We start from the raw sequence: 23,257 nt of genomic DNA, 5'->3' as shown, positions 1-23,257 counted from the left end.
TGGTGGTCTTTGGAGCTATCAGTATTAAGGAGGGAAGTGTTTAGAATGAGGAAGCTTTTTCAGAGGGTTGGGGGTAGAAGTAATAATGAAGCATTAAAGTATAAAGAAATGTATGAAATTAAGAGGAGAGAATATCATAAGGCAATCTCTTGAACACAAATTTAATGCATGGAAAGAATTGGTTTGTACTACTGGAAATAGTGAGCCATGGGGATTGTTGTTTAAGTTAACCAGAAACAAGTTGAATGTTAATAATTTAATTAATACTGTGTATTCAAATGATATTGAGTCTACTGATTGGTACTCTACAATTGCTGCTATTACTAGCACTTTATTTTTGAATGACAATTGTGGGAAAGATAGTGTACAGCAGCAACAAATTAGACAGGGGATTGAACAATATACTGGATCATCTGAGATGGAATTGTTTAATATTGATGAAGTGAAATTTGTGTGTTCTAAGGTTGGGAATAATAAAACACCAGGTTTAGACTTGATTGAAAATAACTGTGTTAAAAAGTTTGTTGAGTTGTGTCCAGAAATAATGGTTAATACGTATAATAAGTATTTATTGAAAGGAGTTTTTCCAGGATTTTTGGGCAAAATCCTTTTTGCCCAAAAAAAAACTTTTTTTTTTTTCCCTCTCTCTCTCTCTCCTTCTCTGGATGGATAGGCATTCTGTTTTGGAGGCAGGGAGAAAACTTTTTCTTTTTTTTTTTTTTGCAGGCTTTGTGAAAAGACCATGAGGCGGGATTGTTGCACTCACTAGTAAGAAGTATTCTCCTAGTTGGTGCATGTTTTTTTTTTTTTTTTGCTGGCTCTTGGGCGTGGGCACCCCAGGAGCGGGACTGCTGGCACCCACCAGTCTTGCACCCTTACTGATGGGTGCAGGATTTAGTGCAATATGCACCGTCAGAATTAGTAGACCTAGGCTTAACTCCTCGTGCCAGGGATGGGCACCAGGTGGTAATTGCCCAATGGACTATCACCTGGTGGCAGAGTAGCCTGTTTCACTTATAACACATTACACACACGTGTACACACACTTACACTAACAGGCCATTACGAGAACATGGTATTATTATATGACAAATTGGTGGAGATGGATGTATGTCCGAGTGCCACCCTTCGACAGTTAAATACATACATACATACATAAGGTGCCGCAACAACATTCTTGGGGTCCGTGTAATTGGGTTTAAGTTAAAGTTATTATTATTATTTTGAAATTTATATATTTATTTCATTATAAAAAGATACAATATAAAGGGTACAGTACAATATCCATTGTACTGTATCTTTTTAATTTTGTGGTGATCAATAATTGATCTTTATTTAGTACCTCTATATAAAGAATAAAATTATTGTATAGGGATATATTAAAAGGTCAAAACCACTGTGTTAGGTATTTCTTTTGGCCTAGGGGTGCCGTGAAAAAATTACTGGGACGCTAAGGGTGCCGTGAACCGAGAAAGGTTGGGAACCTCTGCGTTAGAGTCATTATGCTTATAATACATTCTTACTTTCATTTTTGCTTTCCAATGCTTATTTCACACCAAACTGACTCATCATTGCATGGGTACTGATGTCACCTGGATGTTCTGCCTTAGATTTTGTATTTCCTAACTAACAGCATAATACTGTTCCCTTCCTATCCTGTCTGTACTTTCTATACATATTGTACTGCCAAAATTAAAATTCTGCATTCCTAATATCTTTGTGACAACATCTCTCTGAGTCCAAGACTGTCCACATTTGATGTCTTGACCAGCAGTTCACATCATCGAATTTATTTACTATACTTCTAGCATTAGTGTCCATACAAGTATACAGTACATGCACATGTTCTTACTCTTAGTTTACTCAAACACAACCAATGCATTTACTTGTTCCATGACTCCCATCAGTCCTTGTAATCCCTGGCACCTTGCTTTCCAGGTTGCTGCTCATTTTAATAGATGTACCGGTAATAAAAGAATCACTTTCACCTAAGCCAGTGGCTATTGCTAATCTATTAGTCTGTGTATACCTTTAATCTTTCAGTTTTCCGATCCCTCCCAACACTGCTTCGATAGTATCAGCAAATATTCTTGCACCCTTTCTATTTAAGTGTCTTCATTCGTGTAGAAGCAGTCGCTCCTCTTAACATTTTGTGTGTGTTCTCCGGTCAATTTGACGTTTGTTGGACGAAAACCCGAGTTTCTGGGAGAAAAAACCATGCTACCATCGCCTGAGACCAACTAACTCAGCCACATTTTGAAAAGGTCCATAAAATTTAGTCCTGTCATTGATGGTATTTGAATTCATGTCAAAATCCAGGTGAGAGATTACAGTGATTATGATAACTGTTCTACCCATGAGGTCCTCATTTCCGGTTGGAACGACCAGATAACTTGAACGTCATTTCTTGCTCTTGCATCTGAACTAGCGCCTCCGTAGCCAGGTGGGTAGGAGCAGCAGTGCGTAGCACACGCTTCTTGATTAGACCGGGGTTCAAGCCCGTCACCACCAAATACGGAGGATGCGGAAAGGTCAGGGAATGACTACCGCATATCCCGGAGCAATATGGCTTTAGTTGCTAATGCTCCTAAAAACCAAATAACAAACAAACAAGCATCTGAACTCTTCACTACTGAAACTCTTGGAATTTTTTTTATTTATGTCGTTTTTTTTTTTTTTAATTGACTGGAGTTTTACCGGTATTGGTGCATCAAAAATCCCGCAGTTGCAGTTTCGTAATCTAGTGAAGAAATAGAAATAATGAAAATCTGTAATTGCGTATTCATTGCGTAAATGCGATTTATTTTGATCTACTCTAAACGGGATAGGACAAAAAAATTCAAAGAAGTATTCAAAATACTGTATATTTAATATTTTCAGTATGAATGAGAGAGGAGGCAATGTAGTTCGGCAGTCTCTTAACCCCACTTGAGGCCTGCACTTTTTAGCGTAATTTTTTATTGAAATCAGACACCCGGCCTCATGATAGAAACTAATTATTTCTGAAATTTCTACTCAATATACAAAGTTGAAACTCTCAATATACAAAGTTGAAACTCTCAATATACATAAACAGAATATTTTTCTTTGATTTCCTACCTTTAAAGTTCAGCAAAAACTATTAATTAACTCAAAAACAGCAAAAATGTACGATCATATTTGCACTTTTATAATTATGAGCGCAAAAACAGTCAGCGAAATTCGTTTGATTTACATAACGCGTCTCTCCATACGTTTGAAATTCGCGCCAGATCGTTTCGCAGCTGGCTAGAACGAATCAACTTACACAGAGCCGTAATTGACTTTGAAGCTAAGTGCGTCACAGTTACCAAGGTGATGACGTAGTTTCACGTCAGCGTTACCAAGGTGACTGACGTAGCCGACAGGGAGAAAAAAAATATATGTACACAACTGTTTCTTGGCATAAGAAACTAACGGAAAGAATTGCAACGAATTGTTTTTGAAAAATAACAACATCGTATTTCCTTTCTTCAATATGTATTGTACCTACCAACCAAAAATCAAGAAAATCCATCTATTGGAAGCCACAGTGGAAACGGTAAAAAAAAAAAAAAAAAAACTGGCGTAAAACTGACAACACAATGTGCATTTGAAAAAAAAAAAAAAAAAAACTTCAGTTTACTGTAATTGTTTTGTAGAACAATATTTTGCATTACTGTTTTACTGTAATTGTCGTAGGCAACAATATCGGATACTGGATATATATATATATTTTTTTTTTTTTAGTAGTTGTTGACGCATTAGCTTCTGTGGCCATAATGCACCTCCCAAGGTTTTTGCAGTACTTTGATCAAAGCCCGAGGCGGGATTCGAACGCACGACCTTTGGGTTGCAAGGCAGGCACTATACCCACCCGGCTAGCCCGGTCGGCTTCTGGATATATATTTGATCTTCTAAAAAAATTTTCAAAAATATGTTTCTATTTATAGTTGCGTTATAAATTTCGAAAACGTGTCGAAGCAACTTCGCATGCATTTCACCTTGTGTGTAAACGAAGAAGAAAAAAATAATAAAAATACGCAACGAGTAACGGATTTCTTTTTTCTCAAATTTATACTGTTACTGAATACTTCAATGTTTACTTGATATGCATTTGATGCCACCAAAAATCAGTTTTGTTTCATTTTGTTTCAGTTTTGCCTTGTTGTTTACGTATTTGCTGTAGCCAACAATATCGGTGTGCAGGAAGTTTCATCACTGATGCTGAAGTTGTAATAATTGAACTTCATCTTAGGATACCGAAGTTCAGAAAAGCCCGATTTGGTCCCGATTTGGAATGAGAAAAGCCTGATTTTGGTCCCGTTAACCCTAACGGGACCAAAATCAGACTTTTCTTGTTCGGTTCCCTGTAAAAGAATTTCTCCCTTGAAACCCTGACGCATTCTCGCAAAGTGTTCTCACCTCACACCAAGGAGTTATTATTATTATTATTGCTCTTATATTATTTCTCCCTGATTGGGGGATTCCACTCCGTGATGGGTACTGCTACCAAGTACACAGGGTGGTTGTAATGTCTCGTGTTACTGAACACCTGTTGGATAGTCAGAAAATCTGACTGTCCGACAGGTATTCAGGATTGCGACTTTCTGTTGTTCCTTGTAGGTGTTCTCTTGGAGACATATTGCTGCCAGTAATCCGTTATCTGTAATATTTTCTCACAATTTGTATTGTTAGAAAATATTGCAGCTTTGCGAAGAATACATATTTCAAGAAACAATCCGTTATTCATAGCAGTTTTCGAAGTTTATAATGGTGCTATCAATAAATGAATTTCCTTGATTTTGTGTTACTAGATATAATTGAAAAGAAATACGGTCTTTTTATTTTTCAAAAACAAATGTTTCTTATGGTTAGGTTATAATACAGTATACTGTAGAAATAGATGCGTGATTCCCCCCCCCCTCCTCCCCCTTTGGAGTACGTGCGGAGAACTCTGGCGTCATACGGAAAATGTTTCCCACGCCAAAAGTTTCGCAAACACAGCTCGCGCTCGCTAAAAAAAAAAAAACAATGGAATATCGCGTTTCATGAGCCCTAGGCTAATTACGATGGAAATTAAAAAAATAATTCAAAAAGGCCTAAAAAAATGCATACTTTATGTCACATTTTTGTCATTTGCGTGAAATTCAATAGAAACTTCTGAAATTTTAAGTAGGAAAACTCAAGAAAAAAGTTCTGATTCCAGCTATACCGAGTTTCAGCTTCGTAATTAGTGTAAAAATTATAGAATTTATGAATTGTAATTTGATCTGGGTAAATATTTACCCAGAGGACCGAATCCGGGGAGTGCACTTGTTATCACTTAAAATGATAATGTAATCATGGGTGCCGGCAGAATATTTTGAAAGGCAAATATTTTGCAAATTCAAATTCATATTATAACACTGGTCAACACCAAAAATGTTTCGGACTTGAAAATAGTCAATTCTTTTTAATTTCAGTAACAATGACTACCGCATATCCCGGAGCAATATGGCCTTAGTTGCTAATGCTCCTAAAAACCAAATAACAAACAAACAAGCATCTGAACTCTTCACTACTAAAACTCTTGGAATTTTTTTTATTTATGTCGTTTTTTTTTTTTTTTTTTTTTAAGTGACTGGTGTTTACCGGTATTGGTGCATCAAAAATCCCTGCAGTTTCGCAATCTAGTGAAGAAATAGAAATAATGAAAATCCTTAATCGCGTATTCATTGCGTAAATGCGATTTATTTTGATCTACTCTAAACGGGATAGGACAAAAAAATTCAAAGAAATATTCAAAATATATTTAATATTTTCAGTATGAATGAGAGAGGAGGCAATGTAGTTCGGCAGTCTCTTAAGAGTGCACTTGTTATCACTTAAAATGATAATGTAATCATGGGTGCCGGCAGGATATTTTGAAAGGCAAATATTTTGCAAATTCAAATTATAACTCTGGTAAACACCAAAAATGTTTCGGGCTTGAAAATAGTCAATTCTTTTTAATTTCAGCAGTAACCGGGGTTCAAGCCCGTGACTACTGAATACGGTGCTGTTTCTTGTATTCTGTCTATCTTGTGAACTCCTCTGACCGTTTGGTCCCGGAATATAAACAGAAAATTTATTTATTTATTTACTGCCTGACCTGCCTCCTCGGGGCTGTGTGGACAACGGGGGATTCCACTAGAGGCCCAACTGATAAATGGTCAACAGAACAACATAACATCACACTACACAATGCTAACACACACATTACACTTTTTAAACCTCTGGTCTTCACAGAGTTCTCTGATACACAAACAGAGTACACAATGAGGAGATGGGGGGAACCCCTGGGGCCGTTAGACCGTGAACACTGCACTTTAATTTATCGCCCATAGGGCGTAGATGCAGAGGTTGCAGTCCGATCGATGAAGAGTCAGAGCCCCACCTCCCTGGTAATGTCAGTTGTCCGGACCAGAACCGATCCGATTCAATAGTGGTTCTGCTTGGTCATTGTAGAGAGACATACATGGGATTGAGTCCCGTCCGTGTGTCAATGTTTAGGAGAACTGAAATAATTCTCTTCTTGGTTTTAGATTCATGATCATTAAATAATCGCACAACCATCCGTGGATCGGTATTTGGGAGAATGGAGATTTGTCACTTTTGTGGTGAGTTCCAGATTTGTCATCCTCGAAGAATCAAGCAGTTATCCTTCATATATGGTTCGGGTGAACTCTGGGAGACTGTGTTTATCACGACTATTCGAAGTTCATAGGCAGAGGGACAGTCAGACGTCTGGCATATAGGTTCTGGCAAACTTGATCAGTGCTGTGTATGATGCCTCATCTTCCAGCAGGTGGTTTTCAGGGTTGAAGCGCATTTGGGTGATCAATTGTCATAATGGAGTTTTAATTTATTCCTATTTTAATTGCTTCTAAACTCCCACCCCTCCTTTTACATATTTCTTATGATAAAATTAAAAGATCTGCTGATTACGTGTTGGTACTAGATACCACAAGACACATTTATAAATCTTGTAGCGTTCATGTCCCGCCGGGTACGAGCTGTTGTGGCTGACCGTGGAGGACCAACATCATATTAGGTAGGTAGTCATAATGTTTTGGCTCATTGATGTATATCAAACTATTATTATTATTATTAGCCATATGGTGCAAGGAAACCTGAGACTTATGCTGCATCAGCCGAAAAAAAAAAAAAAATTCTGAATTACCCTGAGAGAGAGAGAGAGAGAGAGAGAGAGAGAGAGAGAGAGAGAGAGAGAGAGAGAGCGTCAGAAGTAGAAGGGAATCGCCAAGGAAGAGAAGAATGATGATATCCAGCTCAGGACACTGGGTGTGCCAACCCCATACTCACCAGATGTGAGCATCTGGGGTAAATATATTCGCAGAGAGCCGAAAAGATTGCAATTTTCATCAGATAATGACGAAAATTAATGGGGTCTAATTCTGTTTTTCAAGAGTTATTTTAATTTTGTTCTTGTTTTAATAAATGATTTGAATTAATCTTTTCTGGGTTTTTTTTGTAGAATTTGTATTGTTTCAATGTTTCAATAAATTAATGAGAATATTAAAAATTGTTTATTACTTCGACATTCAAAGGTGGTGCCCTTGCACCATGCTTCCATAGTCGTAATCTTTATAGAGTGAGTCGCAGAGTAGTATATATCCACTGGAGTGAGTAAAGCTAGTTAATTTAGACCGAGTGAATTAACATTTACCACTATTTAAAAAAAAAATTTTTTTTTTATTATTGCTCTTCCATGTATAGGGAAATCACAGTTATGGAATGAAATTTTTAGAGGAAGGAACCGATTTTGTACCATTAAAACCATACGTCGCCGCAAAGAATGCATTGCTAGTTGTTATAAGTACTAGTGCAAGTATATCTGATAGCATTAGCGGTAGAAAGAGAAATATAAAATGCGCTGCCCGCAGGATGGGGGAAGATGTATCGGAATATGAAAGGAAACTGATTATGGTTAAATTTTACAGGCGGGTACCCCATACGATGGGGTACCCGCCTGTAAAATTTTTTGCGACAAGCACTGAGAGACAGGTATAGCTCCTCTTACGTATTGCTAATTAACTGTTAATTACCAGGACTTTGCGTTAGAGTGAATGCCGTCTTTCCACCGACTAAAGCCGGCAAGTTTGCGTTAGATTATACGAATACACATTACTATATTCTAAAGGTGCGAATGTTGCCGCGATTCGTCGGATACTGCAGTGACGGGCTGCTAATTAACGATGGTTTGCGTTTGAATGAATGCCGTCTTCTCCCTTTTTTGTATTTATATTCCTTTCGCCCCATTCCCTCTCGATACTGGTTTAAAATCGCGAACTATACTCCCCCCCGCCCTCTCTCTCTGTGCTGGTTTAAAATTTGGAAATGAGTTATTCGCTCGCATTGCTTGTCACAAGGAAAGGGTACCCGTATTCACTATCATTGATTGTTGCAAAGATCCAAGGAAAACCACTGGCATGGCAACATAAATGTCATGTGGCCAGTTTGTAGAGGGGAGACTACGCTTGCCAAACACTATCACACCACACTTCCACAAAAATCCTAGGAAGGGGTACCCACTTGTAAATATTAACCCAAATTCCTTGCAGGAAGCACTTAATTGTGTAAATTGTTGCACACTGAAATTTTGTGTGGTGGATGGGATGCATTGGCAAAACTACCATACTGCCAGGTCTGCTGCTGCGAGTGGGGGGAAAAGAGATAAGGAACATGATGAATAGTATTGCATGATATTTAATGAGCACCATTGACTAGTTTATAAATCTGGCTAGTGAGGGGGGTTACAGAATTTCTAATTTTGCTACTAGAGGTGGGGGTGTATGTTCCATTAAGTAGAGAAAGAAAAACATATGAGGAATAGCAATCAAGTTTCTGGACTGATGCTGTTTCCATCATGTTCGATGAGTTTGAAAATAAATGGAAGTGGTATGCTGTAATTCAAACTTCCTCCAACAGAATGTGGTACTGAGATTTTCCAGCAGGCTGACAAATTGCAGGTAACAACCAGTTTTGTAAGTAGCATTACCGTTCCATGTCATGAGTTTGCACTGGAGCAATGAATGAATATCATATTTTGCTTTAAATAGAAAATCTGCAACAAATGTACAACAGAAATTTATGGTGATGAAACATTATCATAGTAATGTGTTTGAATGGTACAAGCGGTTGAAAGACAAACATGAGAATGTTTGTGATAAACCAAGAAGTGGGTATCTGTCAACCTCTTGAAATGAGGACAGTTGCAAAAGTTTAGGAAATTGTGGCAAGAGGTCATTTTTTGACCATCAAAGAATATATCAACTCATTGGCCATCAATCTGTGGAGATGATTTGTCAAATTCTGGATGACAATATGGGGAAAGGGGAGATCTTTGCAAAATTTGTCCTGAACAGCTTGATGTTCAGGACAAATGAGCAGAAGCAACAAAGAGTGCTGTCATGCAAAGACTTGTTGAGACAATCCTAATTTCCTTGACTTTATTGTTACTGGAGATGAATGCTGAGTATTTCCCTATGACCCAGAGACAGAGCATGCAGACAGAGCCAGTATTAAACTTGTGATCCTAAGCTATAACTTGTATGAGGCCCTTCACTGGAGCAAGTGGTGGTTCACTGTGACAATATTAAAAAAGAATTTTTAAAGTGGAGTGAGGCCCTTGTAATATGGGGTCCTAAGCTGTAGCTTGTTTAACTTATGTGTAAATCTGGCCCTGCATGCAGGGCACTTCAAAATCATCACTAAGGATCAAAACTTTTTGTTTACAGAAATCCAGAGTCAAGGCAATGCTGATTGTGTTTTTCAACAAACAGGATGTGATTCACAAGGAATTTGTACCCTGAAGGGGAAAAGGGCAATGGTGTGTTCTACGTATGGGTGCTTTGAAGACTATTTGAAGTGCATTTCTTGGGTGAGGCCACAATTTCGAGTTCAAGAGATAGACTGCTGGTTCTTGTTGCAAGGTAGAGTCTCTGTACATTCCACTCTAATTGTGAAGACATTTTTGATGAAACATGGCATTATACAGATCAACTTTCACCTTACTCTTCCAATCTAGCATCAACAGACTTCTTCCTCTTTCTTTCCAAAGGTGAAAATTGCCTTCAAAGGAGATTTCAAAATATTGAGGACAAAGAAAACCATAACTGCTGAACTGAACATCATCTCTTTGGATGCCTTCGCTCACTCTTTCCAGAAACTTTTAGAATGGTGTAAAAATTACATTCAGTCAAGTGGTGATTAATTTCATTAAAAATAAAACCATTTTTCAGGTCCTCCATTTGGTGTTCTTTTTATTGCATCAATCTGGGAACTTTATTGCCACAATTTGTATAGATATACATGCATATGCACAATCAACATTTCACATATATATATATATATATATATATATATATACAGTGGTACCTTGGTTTGTGAGTATAATTCGTTCCGGAAATGTGCTCGTAATCCAAAGCACTCATATATCAAACTGAATTTCCCCATAAGAAATAATGGAAACCCAGATAATTTATTCCAAAACTCAAAAATATTCATATACTGTAAAATGATTAATACAAAATACATACCTTTTTATATTTTTAATATTTAAATTTAATATACATAAAGCAATCAAATTTATTAATTATTGGGTAGGACGACTTTCACTGTCTCTAACGGAATCATTAGAGATTTCGTTAGAGATTCCATCTGCTACCTGTTGACTTTTTCTTTTTGTGCGACTTTAACAAGGAATCTTTCCAATGACACTTGCTTTTGCCTCCTTTTGAGGATTTCACGGAAATCAGATTCATCGCTCGCACTATTACAAAATGAGTAGGCACGCTTCATACACATAAACAAAGCTGCGTGCGTGTAGCAACTGAATAAACAACACCGTAAAGGCAGAGATACACTGTTAACACCTCACATTTACTAAAGCACATTTATAGGGGTTACTACCATAAAACAAAAACAATTTCCAGTTGCGTTCCTGCTAGTGGAATCTTATAAACTGGTAGTAAACTTGATCTAATTGCATTTGAGATTATACTAGCTGGAATTGTTGGTTTTTACGTTATTATGGTAAAATGTGTTTCCCCTTCACTGATATAAAAAACCATAAATACATTTTCAAAATCTTCTCTTCATTCCTATTGTGTTGCATTCGGTTGGGGTGATTCTGCGTTCGACTGCCATTTCTTGTAAACACAAAGGTGCATAAGTGAATTCGGTTTGTGTTATATAAGATATCGTTCCCGTATTTATAAATCGTGTATGATTGAATTTGTGTAGTGTAAACACGTGTTATACGAGGACTGACTGTACTCGTATTGCAAGACCTCGCTCGTTTATCAAGTTAAAATTTATTAAAAATTTTTGCTCGTCTTGCAAAACACTCGCACACCAAGTTACTCATAATCCAAGGTACCACTGTATATATATATATATAATCACCACATGCAGCTAATTTCACTGATTCCGGTCCAAACACACAGTAAGTTGGCATTAACCTGATTTTATTCCGTAATCTACAGTTACTTTGTTTAAATTTTATACTATATTTTGTCTTTTTGAATTCAAACTTTCAATAATTTTTACTTTAACAAGATTTAGTTGGCATTATTTTAGATTTTTAACTCTATGTTATATTTATATACTTATTTTTTATTAATGTTTGAAGTTTATTCCTTCCTTTTGGTCTCTGTCGGGTTGGCTGTGATGTATAAGTGAAAAGTATACATCGTAACAGATACTCGAGAAGTTGAAGCTGTTTCAGCAGGGCAAGGTTTCTCAAACTGGAAGGTGAAATGCAATGTGCTATAGTCAGCAAAACTATGGATAGGATTTACAATCAATGGAAGAATATCATTAATATACAAGAGGAAAAGAGTGGGAGAAAGAACTGAACATTGGGGAACACAACCGTTAATGGAGAAGTTAAAGACAGAGCCGTCTGCCATCACCTGCAGTGAGCGGTCAGAGAGAAAACTGGATGCCCAATTACAAAGAACAGCTGCAAATCAAAGGATGGAATTTTATTTAGAAGGCCTTTATGCAAACGTGATCAAAAGCCATTGAAATGTCAAGAGTAATGCTTGAGTTTCACCAAACTTTTCCATTAAATTTGTCCATAGATGGGTAACATATACTGCCCTACCATTAATATCCAGACACCAGCCTTTAGACAAAAAAAAGAGCTTTTATTGTATCATTTAATATTTTGTGCTGAAACCATTTTCTTTTATGACCGCCTTCAATCTTCGCGGCATATTCTCAACCAGCATTTTATAAATGTCAGGCGATATGTTACTCCACTTGGCCTTGTTCTTTGGGCAATCTCGACGTGCACATACCTGACGATCCAATACATCCCAAAGATGCTCGATAGGGTTCAGATCAAGACTCTGGGCTGGCCAATCCAACTTTTCCACACCCATTCCTCAAACCACTCTGTTACAATCCGAGCAGTATGGCCTGGCGTGTTGCCTTGCTGATACAGGTATAGGCCTTCTCCGAAGTATTGCCATAATGTTGGAAGTGCATAATTGTCCACAACATTCATGGTTTTGTCGATAACGACTAATGGACCCAAGCCAAACCATGAAAGAAGCCCCATACCATGACACTGCCTCCACCAAACTTCATTGTAGAGAGGATACAATTAGGAAGGAAGTGTTCCCCTGGCATTTGCCTCGCCCAGGAACAGCTATCAGACTGGTAGACTGTGAGCCTCAACTCACCTGTCTATAGGACTGTTTTCCACTGCTCTACAGTCCAGGATTTGCACTCCTTACACCATGTTTATCAGCATCTAGCATTTGATGAGGTGATCAATTCTATTGAACTATTGAGGTAATTCTGTTGAACGTGTATGTCCACTTTTGCAATTGTCTGTTCGAAGCCAGTGTGCATATTTATAGCAGGTTCTGTGACGTGTTGCATGCACAGGACCTGTTTCCTCATCCATGGAGGAGGGGTGTTCGGTAGGACAGTGTAAGCCAGAATATCACCAGTGGAACGACACTGACAGAATCTATACTGGCGATCATTGATCAGATGAAAGATTTCCAGATAGTTCAAGAGTTCAGGGGCACAGGTTTTGAGAACAAGTGGAGAAATACCATCAGGACCTGGAGCTTTCTTATCATCCAAAATCATTCTGATATCCTTTTGACCAAAGACCACAGGAGGCATTGGAGTGTACTGGGAATGGGTTGAGTTGATTTACCAAGGTCGTCAATACATGAGTTGGAAGGAAAATGGGATGCTACAGGTCGGTCAGCTTTATCTTTGGCTGATGTGGCAACAGAACCATCTGGTTTTGACAGAGGTGGGAACAGAGATGGGCAAAAATTGCGGCCAATAGGTTTGGCAAGAGATCAGAATGCTCGGCTACCATTTGGATAAGAAGCAAGTTTTCTATTCTTAGCTTGTTCAAAATCTAGTTTGGACTGAATAATCAATGCTTTACAAAGTATAAATAATATTTAATAATAATTTTTATTATTATACAATGTCGCTTATAAAAACGTAGTACTGGAAATATCTTATAAAAATTCAGAAAAATTATATGATTTCAAATAATATAGGCTTAGTGTTTCGCATTAAAAATATGTTGAAAGGGGTTCGCGATAAAAAATATTACGTTGAAAGGGGTTCGCAAGTAAAAAAAAGTTTGGGGACAGCCACTTCAATAAAATCTTCTATCGTTATTGGTTTGTATACACACTGACAGAGTGTACCTCTGTCAATGTGTATCCATTGCTTGAATTCAATAATATCTTCTGGTTCATTGTTTTCAAAAATATTGTCTAAAAACTTTTTTAATTCATCTGTTCCTGGACATTTTTTGCACCTATGAAGCATACAATCTTTTGACTCCAAATCACAGACTGTTTTACCAATGAGAACCTTGTAATCACATTCAACAGGACTTGCTGCTAGCATTAACTTGATATTTTGATGGATTGTGCATATACAGAATGTGTTCCTGGTGCACCAACTGTGACACACCACTTGGGTCGAAGTTCACAAAATTTAGAAAACCCAATGTCAGATCCATTTCTGTCTTGATAAGTTATAAACATTTCCTTCAAGTTGCTGAATAGTAGTCACTTTTGCATTTGCATTTTTATTCCATCTGCATTTCTAATGGAAATGTAATCTTTCTTTCCAAGGGATATCCGACTAAATTCATCTTCAAAAAAATTCCATTGCCTTTTGTTTTACTTTACATCCTTGCTTTTTCCGGGTATGACTATGATTCCTTCTGCTTTAAGTTTTCTAGCTTTCTTGACCATTCTTTCTGAGACAGTAAACTCTTCCATTGTTTTCTTTACGGACCAACTAACTGGAACTAGTGTTAATATTTGAAGTATTTCTGAATCACTTGATACCATCAACTTTTCTTTCAATTCTCTCAGCAGCTCATTGTAATCTAAGCAGTTTCCACCGATGACTTGCACTTGGCTCCATGATGTCATTTGGATTCAAGCCACCAATAGATACAATTTTACTGGCAATCACATCTTGTACTTGACTTGCCTTCCTTTTGACATAACCTTGTGAGTCTCTCTTAGCTATTGGCTGAAATTTCAGAGAAGAAATACCAATAGCCATCAAACTTGTGTTCAAGCTTTCAATCACATGCATTTTGCCATCATGGTCTGATCCAGATGAAGTTGATGTTCCTATTGCTGCTTTTCGGCCGTTAGACTCTTTTTGGCATGATGAGCTCAGCTTCTGGCCTGGTTTTATGTCTACCTTTGTTAGGTCTTTCAGATAGTCTGCCATTGAGAAATCAATTGGTTGTAAACTTTTTTTTCACCATATGATTTTTCTTCTGGAAAGGATTGCACCATGAACACTGCAAAAATTTAAATTTTGTCAAAAGCAAAGCTTCGTGATGTAGACAAATTGTGCCGCCTTCACCTAGTTTTAATCCACAACATTGACCTATCAGCTGTTTTTCTTTAAATTCTTTAAATAATTTTAACCCAGTTTTGCATGTATAGGATAGCACATGACATTTAGAATTATCCATATCAGTGCTGACTAATAAGCGACGTTTCTGCAAGCAATGAAAACTTAACTTTATTGCAGTCAAACAATAAAAAAATAGAGGAACAAAATAAACAAATTGTTCATCATGAAGATAAAACACATTAATAATAGCATGGTTTAAATATCAACTATTTATACACTTTTTGTATGAAATTGTAGAATATTCTAGAATATTCCAGAATTCTTGAATATACTCTTTCTAGATTATTCTAAACATTAGGCAAGATTAAGGAAGTGTTCTGCAACAAAAAAGATCTCACAAAATAACAATAAGGTGCATAAAACTACTTGATATTTAGGCTTAATTTTAAGGCTTTAACTGCAAAGACACAAAACAGATAAACCACGATCCTTGTAACTGAAACTCTGCTCTCACCACTTTCCAGCTTTGGTGGCAAAAATGAGAGAATTGAAGGTGTCCCACATTAAGATATTTGCCCCTTAAGATAGGTCAAATTTGACTTTCAAATTTTGAGTCAATCTTTGAAGGAAAATATCTCAGCCAGAAAACAAGTATAAGAGCTGATATTTAGTTAAGCTGAATTCATGCAGTTAGTAAGTGGAATGTCCAAAGAAGAAGGTACCAAAGGTTTTCATTTCAAAGTTATGACTTTCAAAAATCTTGCTTAAATTTGTTGCTACAAATTTTTGGTGCCAGTTTTGGCTGCATTGTAAAAAAATGTGAAGGTTTTTGAGCCTGGACACCAAACGTTTTGCATTTTCTGCCAAAAGTTAACTAGGCATACCAAGTTTCAGAGCACTACTTCTTACCATTGTGCAACAGTAACACTTAAAACTTTGAAATTTTTTTGTGATTTATTCCACATAACACAAGTGACCTCCACAAAAAAAGTGCTGGTGCCTCAAGCATACTATATTTTGAACTTAAATTTTGCACAGCTTCATTTGAAACCTGTTTAAACATCCACACCAAGTTTCAACAAAATTGAAGATGGTCAAGCAGGGACCCCTAGGCCACGTGACATGTAATGACCCTTATTCATGGTTTAACTGTATAATATCAGTGTAGATACACCATAGGTTACCCATAAATTTGAACTACATATGTAGTGTAAAAGGCATCGTTTTAATTGTATCTCATATTATGGGTGCCTTCACAACGAGATAGCTGGTATTGCACTACTTCAAATAAATAATGCTAGTAGAGAAGACTACTGTTATTTATTTCAGGGGATACCACCACTGAGACGATCGTTTCGAAGCTAGTGGGCTTCATCATGGTTTAACATACTTCTTTATCCATAACATAAGTTTTGTTATGAATACTAGATTAACATAAGGAGTATAAACAGACAATTTAATTAATTTATTTATTTATGAGGTTTGCTAAACCAGGTTAGTTTGCTAGTCGTCTTCTTTTCTGTTACCTTTCCTCCTAAGCATCCAGTTTTCATTTTCCAGGGAGGTCTCTTCCTTCTCCTGAACTTTATCCTCTTTTTCCCTTCCCCCTTTCTCCCCTACTTCTCCCTTTTCCAACTTATTCCTATTTCAGTTCTCAAAAGTACCCTTGTGGTTTTTAGGTAATCCCCGAAAGCTCCAATAATAGTGTTGTGTACAGTCCCTGACACGCTTCCACATGAAAAAGGATGGGTGTCAGGTGGGACACTGCCCCCCCCCGGCTGCAAAGTCACCAGGTACCGGCACTCAACGTATAACAGGACTACACACACCCACATTCTCACATACTGACGACTTTGGCACATGCCTTATGGACAAAACCGTGGTGTATAGGGAAAACCCTGGAGACCACCTCAAAACAAAAGTACTTTGTCCTTTCTATGCACATTGTACTCCCCATATTCAAATTCTGATTTTCTTAGATCTGTGTGACACCACATCTCTGATATCCCAACAATGTTTGCATTTGATGTCTTGATCAGCAGATTATTAGTAGTAATACTGGCAGATGTTGTAAGAAATCAAGCTTATACATATCAGGCGAAAAAAATGAAGCACTTCCCACATCACTTGTGTGACCCTTCTAATAATTTGTCTAGTTCTTCTTTAAATTTATTCAAAGTATCCATTTCTGTAACATCAGAGGAACTTTCACTACATTATGTTTTTTTTTTTTTTAAACTAATGGCACAGCACTTCCCTAATAATTGTCATCAGTGGATAAACAATTCCAAGGAACTGTTTAAATGCTGAGTGAATAATATTATCCACAGATTAACTTGATTAGCTTTATGACTTACCTTTACTTAATTAATTATTTGTAATGATTTGTCAATTTGGCTTCAATATACTAAAAAAAATTGTTTTCAGTATAGGACTTGCAAAATGTAAGACACTGAAAAAAAAATTTTTTCTTTTCAGTGCTTGGAGCATTTAAGTTCAAACTTATTATTGAAATCATGCTAATGATACATGTATATAGTAATTTTGCCCAGGGGTCTGTGTTGGCTCCATTGTTGTTTTCTGTATTTATTAATGATATTGATAAAAGTATATCAGGTTTAATTTCCAAGTTTTCAGATTATGCAAAAGTTGGTAGGGTTGTTAATGACAGTAAGGACAGTACGCTACTGCAACAGAATCTGGAAAAGCTGGCTGAGAGGTGGCAACTGAAGTTTAGTATTGACAAATGCAAAGTTACTGCCTATGGGTAGCAGTAACTCCAGAGTAACATACCAACTGTGCAGTACTACACTCAGAGTAGTGGAAAATGAAAAAAGTCAGATATGAAGTTTTCTGAGCAGTGCAAACAGGCTGCAAGAGTAGCTCATGGGGTCTTGTCAATGATATATAGGAATGTTACTAGAGGGATAAGGAGGTGATTATCCCCTTTTATAGAGGTAGTAGATGACTTTCATCAACCGGTGAAATACCACCACTTTGCTTATTGGAGGCTTGAAATGGTAAAACCTATGTTTAGTCTCTAGAGCAAAGTTTCCGGCATCCCCCTCCCCATTTCTCCTTCAACCCATGCACGGTACTAAGTACTATAGGTTTTGATACTTTCGTGTTTGGGGTTTTCATAAAAAAAAAAATAATAAATAAGGCAGTTGTCGGGCTACACCTTGAGTACTGCATACAGGTCCGGAGGCCTCATTTTAGGAAAGATGTCAAATTACTAGAATGTATACCTAATGCAGAAATGCGAAGGACAACAAGATTAGTGAGTGGAACAAAGGGGTGCGTTTACCAAGATAGATAGAGCTTACGTTCTGTAAATTGCAGTGTCTGAAGACTAGGCACCTGCGAGGTGATCTGATTGAGGTATATAAGGCCTTGAATGGTTTGAACAAGCTCAATGCTGATGGGATTCTTCCTCTTGCTCAGATTCGGCTTCCGAGGGGGCATAAATTCAAATTGAGGAAAGAAATTTGCCTTTAGCCAGCATGTGGTTGATTGCTGGAACAAACTTCCATTTGTTGTTGTGGAAGTTGATAGCTTAAATAAATTCAAGGCTGAACTAGACAAACTTTTGGAGTGAATTGATGGGTGAAATGGGAAGGGTTTTTTTTTTTTGGCTGATGCTATATAAGTTTGCTTTCTTGCATCACATGTCTCTGCTAATGCTAATTATAGATTATTTTGTATTTATGTAGCATGCTCTTTGTAAATATTGTTAAAACTGGTGAAGGCTCTCTGACAAGAGGTACAACATTTAGTTTTAATAAAATTTAAATCCTAGACTAAATGCAATGTGTAATATTCCATTTGCTCCATTAAATGCATTCAATAATTTATGCAGTGAAGTGTTGTCAAGTAATTTTATACCTACATATAACCATGTTATTTTTAGACTATATGATATAGAAGTTTAATGTTCATCTTTTATATATAAGATAACCTGAGAAGGAAATTGTTTGTCTGCCAGATATCTGGAATGTGCCAGTCTCGTGGTCTATTTCTCCCAGAAAATTTCAAGAGCTTAAAACATTAATGATAATAAAAATAATACTAATTGAGATGTTGACATATTCCATAGCATAGTTAATTATTCAAATATAATGAGACAAAAGTGTAACCATCCACACAGCTGGTTCACAAAAGAAATAGATAACTATAGATCTCAATGGTAGGATAAGTAGTGGAGTCCATGATAAAGGATGTTGTGCAGGGTCATATAGAGCAAAATGAAATTATAAATGAATAGCAGGTGTGGCTTTTTAAGGTGAAGTGTTTCCTGACCAACTTTGTAAGTAATTATCAAATAGTTATGTGCAAGTGAGTTATGAGCAGAAGCCTGAAAAACAAGATGCATGGTATTTCAGAGACTGCTGGGAGCCATTGTGGTACAAGTAAACACATGGGTTGTGTTAGGGTAGCTAAGAATAGAAACAGGTGCAGGTATACTTGTGTGTACACCAATGCTAGGAGTTTAGTAAATAAATTTGATGAATTTGAGGTATTGCTCAAAACATCAAAGGCAGATATTGTTGGGATATCAGAGATGTGGTGTCACACAGATATAAGGGATGCAGAACTGCAATTTGGGGAGTACAACGTCTACAGAAAGGATAGGAAGGGGGGGAGGGGGTTATGCTATTAGTTAAGAAACACATAAAAACCAAGGAAGTGAAGCCAGTCGACATCGCCGGACAGTGCAGTGTTGAGTCAGTTTGGTGTGACATAAGCATTGGGAGATCAAAATTGAGAGTAGGAGTGTGCTATAGGCCTAATGACTCTGATGAGTATAATAAGGAACTGTACAGGGAAATAGTGGGCCAGTAAATCAGAGAGTCTTATAATGGGAGATTTTAATTTCCCAGATATTGACTGGAATTTGGGGGCTGGTTACTCACACACTAGCAGGGCTTTTGTGGATTTATTGGATGATTGTTTTCTACATCAGAATGTTCGGCAACTAGAGGGAGTAATACTCTTGATTTGATTATCAGCAGTGATTCTTCATGCATTAAGAATCTGCAGATAAATGAACCACTAGGTGGCAGTGATCACAGTGTGCTGAAGTGGGATTTACTCAAAGAAGTAACTACCATTAGGGGTAAAGGGAAGGGTTATTGCTTCCGTAAAGCCGACAATGATGGACTGAGACAGTATTTAAATTCTATACAGTGGGACCAACTGATGATGTTACCAACAGCAAATTCAAAATGGGAAGCATTCAAAGAACTTATCTTGGAAGCTACTAGGCTTTACATACCAACTAAGAAATATTGTTCAAGGTTTAGGCCAAAATGGATGTCAGATGAACTAATGAGGCATATGGCAGAGAAGAAAAATGCATGGGATACCTACAAATTAACACATGACACAGAAGCCTATGATAGATACAAGTTGATATGCAACCAAGTTACAAAGGAGGTTAGGCAGGCGAAGGCAGATTACGAGAAATCCTTGGCAAGGGATGCAAAGAAAAACAGCAAAGAGTTCTTTACCTATTTAAACTCTAGAAGGAAGGGGATGAATCAGATTGGTCCACTTGATATTGATGGGTCAACTGTTGATGATCCTGCTCAGGTAGCTAACAAACTAAATGAGTATTTTGCATCGACATTCACACATGAGGAGTTATTCAGCAAGGGGAATACCAGAGGTGTATTCAACTCTAGCAGTAAGCTACAGAATCTTGAAATAACTGGGAGTAAAGTGGAGGAGAAACTGTTGAAGATAAACACAAGAAAGGCACCCGGGGTGGATGGGATCTATCCAGTTATATTAAAGGAGGCAGCAAAGGAAGTAAGCAAACCCTTAGCCATAATTATGAGAGTTTCCTTGGACTCAGGGGAGGTACCCATAGACTGGAAATGTGCAAATGTGACCCCAATTCACAAAGGAGGATCAAAGGCTGACACAAGTAATTATAGACCTGTGAGCTTAACTTCTGTTCCAGGAAAATTAATGGAGGCACTGGTTAAAGAAGCACTGCAGGATCATTTAGACAAGACTTCAGTTATAGCTCAGACACAGCATGGTTTTGTTAAGTGGAAGTCTTGCCTGACCAACTTGATTGGATACTATGATGCAGTCACAAAAGAACTGGATGCAGGGAATAACTTTGATATTATATACTTGGATCTCAGAAAGGCTTTTGATACTGTTGCACATGGAAGACTGCTACACAAATTGGAGCAGTGTGACATTGGAGGCAAATTGCTGCTATGGATAAAGGGGTGGTTGAAGGGGAGAAGACAGAGAGTGGCAATCAATGGACACTGCTCATCGTGGACTGATGTTATTAGTGGAGTCCCTCAGGGCTCAGTGTTGGGTCCATTATTGTTTTCTGTATTTATAAATGATATTGATGATGGTATATCGGGCTTAATGTCCAAGTTTGCAGACGATACAAAGGTTGGCAGGGTTGTCAAGGACACTACTGACACTATGCTGCTGCAACAGGATCTGGAAAGGTTGAGCAGATGGGCTGAGAGGTGGCAAATGAAGTTTAATATTGACAAATGTAAAGTACTACACATGGGAAACAGCAACCCCAGAGCAACGTATCAACTCTGTGGTACTACACTGACAGTGGTAGAGAATGAAAGGGACTTGGGGGTGGTTGTGCAGGCAGATATGAAGTTCTCTGAGCAGTGCAGACGGGCTGCAAGAGTAGCTCATGGAGTATTGTCAATGATATACAGGAATTTTTCCAGCAGGGATAAAGAGGTGATTATTCCATTGTATAAGGCAATGGTCAGGCCACACCTAGAGTACTGTATACAGGTCTGGAGGCCTCATTTCAAGAAGGATTTGGTTTGGTTTGGTTTTGGTTTTATTGGCGCATTAGCTACTAAGGCTATAATGCGCCAAGACCATTCAAGAAGGATGTAGAGCTGCTGGAACGAGTGCAGAGAAGGGCAACAAGATTAGTGAATGGAACAAAGGGGTGCTCTTACGAAGAAAGGCTTAAGTTTTACAAATTACAGTGTCTAGAGACTAGGCACCAGCGAGGTGATCTGATAGAGGTGTATAAAGCCTTGAATGGTTTAAGCATGCTCAATGCTGATGGGATTCTTCCTCTAGCTCAGAAAAATCACCTGAGAGGGCATAAATTCAAATTGAGGAAAGACAGATGTAGGATAGACGTGCGGAAATTTGCCTTTAGCCAGCGGGTGGTTGGTGGAACAGACTCCCATCCCTTGTGGTGGAGGTTGATAGCCTAAATAAGTTTAAGGCTCAGCTGGACAGGTATTTTGAACGAACAGAGGGGTGAAGTGGGTTTTTTTTTTTTTTTTTTTTTGGCTGATGCTGCATAAGTTTGCTTTCTTGCATCAAATGCCTCTACTAATGCTAATGCTAAAAAGTAATAATTTTCTTGGACCTTTGCAATGCTTTTGACTGAGTTTCACCACATGCATATCTTTTTACAGAATGGACCATTACTGAGTTCGGGGTAAGATATTACATGGATAAAAAAAGTTAGTTAAGTGTTATCGATTACACTGGTTACAGTGTATCTGTGGTTTGAGTAAAAGTATGTTGCAGTTATTTATGCATGTTTACTGATTACTAAACCGAAGTCCGTTTGTTTCTATCACGTAAAGATTTTTCCCAATTCATTAACAAAATATTACTTAGGTATTATACGCAAATGTGTACATAACTATACTTTCTGCAATGGTTTACAAATTTTATTCCCCTATATTCGAAATCAGTATTAAATGTTTGCCTCAAATACAACAAATTGTGCATGTTTAACCCGTAATTACACACACTGCAAGGTAGCTGACCTTGACCTAGAAAGGTAGACTCCCTCCCACCCCGCTCTTCCAGCCCATCTGTGATTTCCAGAATTTTATTTTCCGAGTGGAGTCTGGGAGACTCCTATGTATAGCTACGGGTTAAACTTGTCTGAGCATGCACTCACTTGTTTGTACAGTCCACTCAACCACAGTTTAAGGTGGTAGATGATGTTCGTCAACCGGTGAAATACCACCACTTTGCTTATTGGAGGCTTGAAGTGGTGAAACCCATGTTTAGTTCTAGAGCAAAGTTTCCGGCATCCCCCTCCCCCCATACTTCTCCTTCAACCCATGCACGGTACTAAGCACTATAGGTTTTGATACCTTTCGTGTTTGGGGTTTGCATTAAAAAAAAAAAAAAAAAAAAAAAAAAAAGTGGCACATATAAGTGGCACATCCCTTACGCTGTCACAGTACTCCTGTAAAAACCGTCATGAGCTCTCATTGTATGTTAGTTTTCTTTTAGTATGGCAACCAGAAAGTGTGTAAACAGTCCCGACATATTTTGTTACATATGTGGTTGT

At 37.6% G+C, this 23,257-nt stretch overlaps 1 protein-coding gene across 2 annotated transcripts in view; it reads left to right on the top strand.

Annotated features, from left to right (window-relative positions):
* Nucleotides 1-7,594: 7,594 nt before the first annotated feature.
* Glo1 (Glyoxalase 1) overlaps nt 7,595-23,257 on the top strand; it is a 103,890-nt gene continuing 88,227 nt past the window's right edge. For both annotated transcript variants that reach the window (XM_090379856.1, XM_090379857.1), the window contains exon 1: nt 7,595-7,664. The gene's annotated coding sequence lies outside the window, so the exon portion shown is untranslated. The remainder of the gene's footprint in view (nt 7,665-23,257) is intronic.

The sequence above is a fragment of the Mastigoproctus giganteus genome, chromosome 8 (genome assembly GCF_048544385.1).
Source record: "Mastigoproctus giganteus isolate SK-2022 chromosome 8, ASM4854438v1, whole genome shotgun sequence".
Taxonomy (NCBI): Eukaryota; Metazoa; Arthropoda; class Arachnida; order Uropygi; family Thelyphonidae; genus Mastigoproctus; species Mastigoproctus giganteus.
The sequence above is the reverse complement of the archived record's forward strand: the minus strand, read 5'-3'. Positions and strand labels throughout refer to the sequence as shown.